The following is an 8858-nucleotide window of genomic DNA, read 5'->3' on the forward strand; positions in this document are numbered from 1 at the left end:
TGGTTAGAAACAGTGTTGATGATTGTGTGTACGGTTCTGCAGTGGTTGGAGTATTCCCACTAAATCTCTTCACCATCCTTACAGAATATATATTCAATTGGGGGTCGAACAGAGCAGTTTAACAAGGTACTATCTCCCTCCACTACCTCATTCCCAGGTGGGCAGTCAGCTCTAGGCCTGACATAAGGATGCTGTGATTAAACCAAACGGTTAGGCACTTTCTAAGGCAGGAGTTGTTGTGTTCAGCAACAAACAGTACTCCCACCATACAGTCAGAGAGAGTTAGAGTCACTGAGTCAAAGAGAGACAGAGGGGCAGGGAGAAACACAGAGAGACTTAGACATACAGAGGGACATAGAGTTTTAAAGAAACATAGTGAAACAGAGTCAAAAAGAGGGACAAAATCACAGCGTCGAGATTAATCGACAGTTAAAGCAAGTCATAGACAGGCAAACAGAGAGAGATAGAGACACAGATACATAAAGTGAGAAGTACAAGATGCCGCACTGGGGCGAATTTCTCCTGTTCCCCTCCACCCCCCAATAACAACCATCCTGACCCTCGGGAACGGGACATGTTGACATAGTCCGCTCTCCCTCGGCGCTTTTCCTTCCCGCGTGGCCCCGGCGCCATTTTAGCTTCAGGCCCCGCGCGAGATGGCGGTTAACGGCCGCCTCGTGCCCCAAGTGACCGTTAGCAGCTGCTTCAGGGGAAAGGCTCTTTAAAGGGACAACCCTTTCAGGAGAGAGAAACAACAGGGTCGGCTCCGGGACTCGCCAAACTCAATAATAATGACAAATACACTCACAGACAGAGAGGTGGGAGTGATCAAGAAATTGTGCGGCGGCACATCAAGACCAAAGGCCACTCTCCCGAAGGACGGCTGCCCCGGACTCGAAACGTTGACTCCGCTTTCTCTCTGTCTGTCTCTGGACAGATGCTGCCAGGCCTGAAGCACAAACAAGGTCCTCGGGGGTGAGTCCGAGTTCAGGATCCTATTAAGGTTCGGTTGGCAGATGGATGACAGTGTGGGAGGGTATGCAATGGGATTAGAAGAATAGAGGGGGAGACTGTTTCCTAAATGGGGAAAGGTTTCGGAAATCTGAAGCACAAAGGGACTTGGGAGTCCGAGTTCAGGATTCTCTTCAGGTTAACAGGCAGGTTCAGTTGGCGGTTAGGAAGGCAAATGTAATAAAGAACAAAGAAAATTGGGTACAGGTCCCTGTCCCTGTTCTTCCATAGGGAAGTGGGAAGAGAAGCAGAGCATTAATCACTGGGGACTCCATAGTTGGGGGACAGACAGGAGGTTCTGTGGGAACGAGAGAGACTCACGGTTGGTGTGTTGCCTCCCAGGTGCGAGGGTTCGTGATGTCTCCGATCTTGTTTTTGGGATCTTTGCGGGTGAGGTGGAGCAGTCCACATAGGCACCAACAACTTTGGTAGGAAGAGAGATGGGGATTTAAGGCAGAAATTCAAAGAACTAGGATGGAAACTTAGAGCTAGGACAAACAGAGTTGTTATCTCTGGTTTGTTGCCCATGCCACGTGCGAGCAAGGCAAGGAAGAGGGAGAAAGAGTGAGAAAGTTTATAGCCTTAAATGTTGTCCTTAATTATTGAGACTAAAATGTAATTTTTAATTATGGAACACATTTTCTGCATACTAGAAAATGGCATGGTAGGAGCGAATCTGTATAAACAAGACACTGAATGATAACATTCTCAGCTGTTCCTTTTGTGAAATTAATTTCACAATGTTTAATTCTGACCTCAGAATGAAATTCTGTATCAATTAACTGATCTCCCAAATTATTGCCCTTTGCTATTATCTGTCTAGTTCACTATATGCAGAGCTTTTGTTATTTTTTGTGTTTGTGACAGTAACACCTTTGTAAATCTGTGTATAAAAGTAGTCTGTTTTTGATAGTAGGACGGAGTTGCTGGCCAAAATCCATTTAGCCTGACTTATAGGTGTCAATATTATGTAACAGTGATGGTATTAGTAAATGAAGGGGATGATTAAAATTAAACTAAACTGTCTGTAAGAGGCATTTTTTTATTCCAGACCACCAAAGAGTATGATCTCTGGTACGAACCATAAGAGAGGCTAAACAGTTGAGTTCATAAGGAATTCCTGGGCGGTCTCAAATCTGTACTTTAACAAGAGGAATAGTGCAGGAGGGAGGGTTTTGGATAACTGGAGCTCTTTCTGGGCTAGGTGGGACCTCTTCAAACAGGATGCTTGAAATGGGGTTTATAGGTCACTTGAACCACGGGGTAACAATATCCTGGGAGGGGAAATTTGCTAATGCTCTTGGGATGGATTTAAAATAATTCATCAGGGGGATGTGAGCCTAAATTGTAGTTCAATTATAGAGGAAGTTGAGAGTAAGGAGACTGAATATAAGGTTTCAGGGTTTCAAGAGGGCACTCTCAGGCCAGTAGTTGGTTTGAAGTGTGTCTATTTCAACACCAGGAGCATCTGGAATAAGGTCGGTGAGCTTGCAGCATGGGTAGGTACCTGAGATTTCGATGTTGTGGCCATTTCAGAGGCATGGGTGGAGCAGGGACAGGAATGGTTGTTGCAGGTTCTGTGATTTAGATGTTTCAATAAGATCAGAGAAAATGGCAAAAGAGATGGGGGTGTGGCATTGTTAGTCAAGGACAGTATTGCGACTGAAGAAACGACATTTGAGGATTCGTCAATTGAGGTAGTATGGGTTGAGATTAGAAACAGGAAAGGAGACGTCACACTGGCAGTTATCTACAGGCCTCTCATTAGTTTCAGAGATTTAGAGGAAAGGATAGCAAAGATAATTCTCAATGAGAGCAACAGTAACAGTAGTTGTTATGGAGGACTTCAATTTCCCAAATATTGACTGGGAACACTATCGTTCAAGTACTTTAGATGGGTTAGTTTTTATCCATTGTGTGCAAAAGGGTCTTCTGACACAGTATGTAGACAGGTCAACAGGGGGCAAAGCCACATTGGATTTGGTACTGGGTCATGAACCTGGCCAGGTGTTAGATTTGGAGGTAGCTGAGCACTTTGGTGGTAGTGATCACAATTCGGTTATGTTTAGTGATGGAAAGGGATATGTATACACCGGAGGGCAAGAGCTACAGCTGGGGGAAAGTCACTTACAATGTGATTAGACAAGATTTAGGATGCATAGCATGGGGAAGGAAACTGCAAGGGATGGGCACAATAGAAATGTGGAGCTTCTTCAAGGAACAGCTACTCTGTGTCCTTGATAAGTATGTAACTGTCAGGCAGGGATGAAGTTGTTGAGCGCATCAACCTTGGTTTATTAAGGAAGTTGAATGGCTTGTCAAGAGGAAGAAAGGCGGCTTATGTTCGATGAGAAGTGAAGGCTCAGTTAGGATAATTGAGTGTTACAAGGTAACGAGAAAAGACCTAAAAAGAGAGCTAAGACGAGTGAGGAGGGGGCCTGAGAAGTTGTTGGTGGATAGGATCAGGGAAAGCCCTAAAGACTTGTACAGGCATATAAGGGATAAAAGACTCACGAGTCAGTTTAGGGCCAATCAAGAACAGTAGTGGGAGTTTTGTGTGGAGTCAGAGGAAATAAGGGAAACGCTAAATAATCATTTTTTTGTCAGTATTCACACTGGATAAAGACAATTTTGTCAAGGAGAATGCTGAGAAACAATTACAAGACGAGTTGGAATCCAGTTTCATAAGGAGGAGGTACTAGAAATTTTTGAAAGTGTGAAAATAGATAAATATCTTGGGCCAGATGGGATTCATCATAGGATTCTCTTGGAAGCCACGGAAGAGATTGCTGAGACTTTGACTTTGATCTTTATGTCGTCAGTGTCTACAAAAATAGCACCAGAAGACTGGAGATAGCAAATGTTCCCTTGTTCAAGGAGAGTAGAGACCACCCTGGTAATTACAGACCAGTGAGCCTTACTTTGGTTGCGAGCAAAGTGTTGGAAAAGGCTAGAAGAGATAGGATTTATAATTATCTCAAAAGGGGTAAGTTGATTAGTGATAGTCAACACGGTTTTGTGAAGGTAAGTTGTGCCTCAGAAACCTTATTGAGTTCCTTGAGAAGGTGACCATACGGGTGGATGAGGGGAAAGCCGTTGATATGGCGTATGTAACTTTTGATCAGGTGTTTGCTAAGGTTACCCATGGTAGGCTAGTGCACAAAATACAGAGGCATGGGATTTAGGGTGATTTAGTGGTTTCAATCAGAAATTGGCTAGCTGAAAGACAACAGAGGAAATGTTGATGGGAAATGTTCAAGATCCTGTTGTAATCTGAGGTAACCCTCTTCGCTGTTCACTACACCTCCAATTTTAGTTTCATCTGCAAACTTACTAACTGTACCTGTTATGCTCGCATCAAAATCATTTATGTAAATGACAAAAAGTAGAGGACCCAGCATCGATCCTTGTGGCATTCCACTGGTCACAGGCCTCCAGTCGGAAAAACAACCCTCCATCATCACCCTCTGTCTTCTACCTTTGAACCAGTTCTGTATTCAAATGGCTAGTTCTCCCTGTATTCAGTGAGATCGAACCTTGCTAATCAGTCTCCCATGTGGAACCTTGTCGAATGCCTTACTGAAGTCCATGCTACCGCTCTGCCCTCATCAATCCTCTTTGTTACTTCCTCAAAAAACTCAATCAAGTTTGCGAAACATGATTTCCCATGCACAAAGCCATGTTGACTATCTCTAATCAGTCCTTGCCTTTCCAAATACATATCCATCTTGTCCCTCAGGATTCCCTCCAACAACTTGCCCACCACCGACAACAGGTTCCCTGGCTTGTCCTTACCACCCTTCTCAAACAGTGGCACCACGTTAGCCAACCTCCAGTCTTCTGGCACTTCACCTGTGACTATCGATGATACAAATTTCTCAGTAAGAGGCCCCAGCCAACACTTCTCTAGCTTCCCACAGAGTTCTAGGGTACACCTGATCAGGTCCTGGACATTTATCCACTTTTACCCATTTCAAGACATCTAGCACTTCCTCCTCTGTAATATAGACATTTTGCAAGATGTCACCATCTATTTCCCTACCTTTTCCACAGTAAATACTGATGCAAAATATTTATTTTGTATCTTCCCCATTTTCTGCGGTTCCACACAGTGGGCTGAGAAGTGGCTGGAAGGTGGAGTTTAATTCAGATGAATGCAAGGTGCTGCATTTTGGGAAAGCAAATCTTAGCAGGACTTATACACATCACGGTAAGGTCCTAGGGCGTGTTGCTGAACAAAGAGACCTTGGAATGCAAGTTCGTAGCTCCTCGAAAGTGGAGTTGCAGGTGGATAGGATAGTGAAGAAGGTGTTTGGTATGTTTTCCTTTATTGGTCAGAATATTCAGTACAGGAGTTGTGAGGTCATGTTGCGGCTGCACAAGACATTGGTTAGGCCACTGTTGGAATATTGCGTGCAAGTCTGGTCCCCTTCCAATCAAAAAGATGCTGTGAAACTTGAAAGGGTTCAGAAAAGATTTACAAGAATTTGCCAGGGTTGGAGGATTTGAGTTATAGGGAGAGGCTGAACAGGCTGGGCTGTTTTCCCTGGAGAGTCAGAGGCTGAGAGGTGACCTTATAGAGGTTCACAAAATCATGAGGGGCATGGTTGGGGTAAATAGTCAAAGTCTTTTCCCTGGGTTCAGGGAGTCCAGACCTAGAAGGCATAGGTTTAGGGTGAGAGAAAAGATATAAAAGGGACCTAAGGGGCAACTTTTTCACACAAAGGGTGGTAAGCGTATGGAATGAGCTGCCAGAGGAAGTTATGGAGGCAGGTGCAATTGCAACATTTAACAGGCAGGTGGGTATATGAATAGGAACGGTTTGGAGAGATATGGTCCGGGTGCTGTCAGGAGGGATTAGATTGGGTTGAGATATCTGGTCGGCATGGATGGGTTGTACCAAAGGGTCTGTTTCCATGTTGTACATCTCTATGACTCTCTTCCTCCCTACCTTTTATCTTCTCCTGCTGAACACTCTCTGCTCATTCCTGCAGAAGGGCCTGTGCCCGGAACGTCGAATCTCCTGTTCCCTGGATGCTGCCTGACCTGCTGTGCTGTTCCAGCAATAAAGTTGTCCTTACCACCCTTCTCAAACAGTGGCACCACGTTAGCCAACCGCCAGTCTTCTGGCACTTCACCTGTGACTATCGATGATACAAATTTCTTAGTAAGAGGCCCCAGCCAACACTTCTCTAGCTTCCCACAGAGTTCTAGGGTACACCTGATCAGGTCCTGGACATTTATCCACTTTTACCCATTTCAAGACATCTAGCACTTCCTCCTCTGTAATATAGACATTTTGCAAGATGTCACCATCTATTTCCCTACCTTTTCCACAGTAAATACTGATGCAAAATACTTATTTTGTATCTTCCCTATTTTCTTCGGTTCCACACAGTGGGCTGAGAAGTGGCTGGCAGGTGGAGTTTAATTCAGATGAATGCGAGGTGCTGCATTTTGGGAAAGCAAATCTTAGCAGGACTTATACACTTCACGGTAAGGTCCTAGGGCGTGTTGCTGAACAAAGAGACCTGGGAATGCAAGTTCGTAGCTCCTCAAGTGGAGTTGCAGGTGGATAGGATAGTGAAGAAGGTGTTTGGTATGTTTTCCTTTATTGGTCAGAATATTCAGTACAGGAGTTGTGAGGTCATGTTGCGGCTGCACAAGACATTGGTTAGGCCACTGTTGGAATATTGCGTGCAAGTCTGGTCCCCTTCCAATCAAAAAGATGCTGTGAAACTTGAAAGGGTTCAGAAAAGATTTACAAGAATTTGCCAGGGTTGGAGGATTTGAGTTATAGGGAGAGGCTGAACAGGCTGGGCTGTTTTCCCTGGAGAGTCAGAGGCTGAGAGGTGACCTTATAGAGGTTCACAAAATCATGAGGGGCATGGTTGAGGTAAATAGTCAAAGTCTTTTCCCTGGGTTCAGGGAGTCCAGACCTAGAAGGCATAGGTTTAGGGTGAGAGAAAAGATATAAAAGGGACCTAAGGGGCAACTTTTTCACACAAAGGGTGGTAAGCGTATGGAATGAGCTGCCAGAGGAAGTTATGGAGGCAGGTGCAATTGCAACATTTAACAGGCAGGTGGGTATATGAATAGGAACGGTTTGGAGAGATATGGTCCGGGTGCTGTCAGGAGGGATTAGATTGGGTTGAGATATCTGGTCGGCATGGATGGGTTGTACCAAAGGGTCTGTTTCCATGTTGTACATCTCTATGACTCTATATGTCTTCCTATTCAGCTGCTAATAATTTACAGGAGCTCTATCTTTTGTCTTTCTCCAGTCAAATATTTGATGGACTAATCCAAGGGTGACCGGCTGCTTCTCACAACCAGCAGGTATGTAACCACTATCAGAGTGGAAAAGGTTCTTTTCACAGTCAGAGTTGATTGAGTCAGACACTCATTGACCTTAATTTCCAGAAATACACATTCAATCCAAGAGTCAAACACAACTGATGAAATATAAATCCACATTATTTCGCTCTGTTCTCAGTGACAGTAAATTCCATTATTTATAGCCAATTATCATAAGATTAGAAGCAGGTTAAACTATATGCTTATAATAAATATACATTTATGAGCTGCATTAAATCCATATGTAGTAAAGGCATTTTTAAAGTTACAATCAATGTGAAAAAATCAATCATGCTGTTACATTGTTGTAACAAATACATATGAAGTAGATATTCAGTGCAGATATAGAAGGAAAGTTGGACATTCAGTAACTGAGCAGGACAAAATTAATCTTTTGATTAGTTGTTTAATTGTCATCTTTGTACAGGACAACTGTGTAAATTCCAAATTAACCTCTTCATCAAGCCTGATCGAGAAAGCATCCTTGCTGCTCATTCAGACACATATATACACACACCTCTTTCTCTTTCTCTCTTACACACAGCTACTGGTTGATTTACAATGAATTGCAAATTGATGACATCATCCTTACATACACATTGCAACACTTAATGGTGCTGAAGATCCATACACACTGCAACTATCACAAAACGTTACATCAAACTGATTTCTACACTCAGATCTCGAGTCAAAGAGGTCCACACCACAGAATTATTAAGTCTGCACTGATCAAAAACAATCTATAACAACATAACAATTGACTAATCTAACAATTCTAATCCCTGTCAACTGGCATTCCATTTCCATAAATATCATGGCATCAGAGAAGCTGTCATCCCCATCTGTATCATAATGTCATTCTCCATTTCACCATCTTGCAGGAGTTTTTTTTTAAATCAGTCCAGCAAGAAACATTTTCTTTATAATTCCATGTGTCTTTCAAAACTTGTTTCATAGTTCTATGACGAGCCCTGCATTCCTCTTGACGTTCCTTTTGATATATTACAGAAAAGCAAGGGATCCAGATACAGTTTTCTCAAGGAGTCAATGGAATCAGATAATTACCATTTAAAGCAGTGCAGAAAGAAATGAAAAGCCAAAATTGCCAAGTTTGTGAAGCCGGTCACTCTTTCTTTTTAACAAGAGTTGAACAGTGTTGATGTTCAAATATTCTTTACTGCATGATAAAATAAAAGTCCTTTAGCCTTCCTCCTTCCTCCTTCCTCCTTCCTACCATAGAGCTACACAAGAGTACTGCTCATGGCTTGCACCAGATCCTGTCCAGATCGGTAAATAAAATAGAATTGGCCAATTCTCTTCCCTGCACAAAGAACATTGCGGTCAGTCAGCTACAATGCTGATGAATTGTTCATTGCCCTTTCACTGAGTTACAAATGGATTTACTTAATACTGATCGTAAAGTATGTAAAAATTGATAGCATTCCACAATTCCCAGTTAGACTCTGCACTATAGGAGTTGCAAAGGTCCA

General features: G+C 43.1%; 1 long non-coding RNA gene across 1 annotated transcript; it reads left to right on the forward strand.

Moving 5' to 3' along the window:
- Positions 1-886: 886 nt before the first annotated feature.
- Positions 887-8585, forward strand: LOC122547020. The gene is made up of 3 exons (XR_006310867.1): positions 887-975; positions 7296-7350; positions 8377-8585. It is a non-coding gene; the product is annotated as an uncharacterized LOC122547020 (long non-coding RNA).
- Positions 8586-8858: the final 273 nt, after the last annotated feature.

Source organism: Chiloscyllium plagiosum, unplaced genomic scaffold (assembly GCF_004010195.1).
Source record: "Chiloscyllium plagiosum isolate BGI_BamShark_2017 unplaced genomic scaffold, ASM401019v2 scaf_3563, whole genome shotgun sequence".
NCBI classification, from domain to species: domain Eukaryota; kingdom Metazoa; phylum Chordata; class Chondrichthyes; order Orectolobiformes; family Hemiscylliidae; genus Chiloscyllium; species Chiloscyllium plagiosum.